At 26.4% G+C, this 1,002-nt stretch overlaps 1 long non-coding RNA gene across 1 annotated transcript in view; it reads left to right on the top strand.

Moving 5' to 3' along the window:
* Positions 1-1,002, top strand: part of LOC115069981 — a 24,110-nt gene that overhangs the window by 21,895 nt on the left and 1,213 nt on the right. The gene's annotated exons all lie outside the window — the stretch shown is intronic.

Genomic DNA, 1,002 nt, shown 5'->3' with positions numbered 1-1,002 from the left:
AGACTTAAGTTAACATGGCCACGTGTCCAGTATGCCAACTGAAGATATTAAATCAATATGACCACTTTGGCAAAGCAAGTAGAATTGATTAATGGTCCTAGATATTTTAAATCTAGATTTTAATGTGAGTTTTTAAGTTTAAATGTTTAAAAAAAGATATACTAAAATCTGGTCAAGATCTTCTGTCCTTGATGCTTGTCTCAGTTGTTGTTCTATAGCATGCTCTCCTAATATGTTAAACTTTTATTCCAAGGATTATGAAAGATCACTTATCTCTGCTTTAGATTATTTTGTATGCATGTATGTTATATATTTATGAATATAAGCATTTTAGGACTTTCAGATAACTACTGCCTCTTTAAAGTCAACCAACAAGTTTGACAAGGTACCTATCTTTGCTAAGTGTATGTAAAGACAGTTCTAAACATTTAAAAAGAAAATTGGTCATTTAAAAACACCTGCTTCAAGGTTTACATCTTAAAGTTTAAGACTTCTTAAAGTTTATAACTAATCTTAATGTGTTACATTATAATAATATATTTGAGATAATTGTTCCATCTCTGCTTCAAATTTAAAAATATAGGATAGTTAAATACTTGTTAAATGATTAATATAATTACTATAATTGTAAACAGTTGACAATAAATAAATAAGTAAAGTCAAAAGCCAAAATTTTATCATCTGGATGCCTCAAACCCTAATGAGAAGTGAATTTTTTTCTTTAACAAAACTAATTTCAAAGTGCCTGTTACCATGACTTCTCTTTAATAAATAATTAGTTTAAATTGGTAAAAAGATAATATTTTTTACCTGTCTTTATTACTGTTAGATATTTAAGAAGCCATATGTATTTTCTATGTTTTAGGTATAGCCTCCTGGATTTCCATTTAAAATTATCTTAGTTAAATGTTTTACAATCAAGCTAAAGAAAATAGAGAACAAAAGGTTATAAATATGAGATTTTTGTTGTTTGTTTGACAAAGGAAAGTTAAAAAAATATAT

The sequence above is a fragment of the Nannospalax galili genome, unplaced genomic scaffold, assembly GCF_000622305.1.
Source record: "Nannospalax galili isolate Female #2095 unplaced genomic scaffold, S.galili_v1.0 scaffold633, whole genome shotgun sequence".
Lineage (NCBI taxonomy): Eukaryota > Metazoa > Chordata > Mammalia > Rodentia > Spalacidae > Nannospalax > Nannospalax galili.
This window is presented reverse-complemented; position numbering and strand designations above follow the sequence as displayed.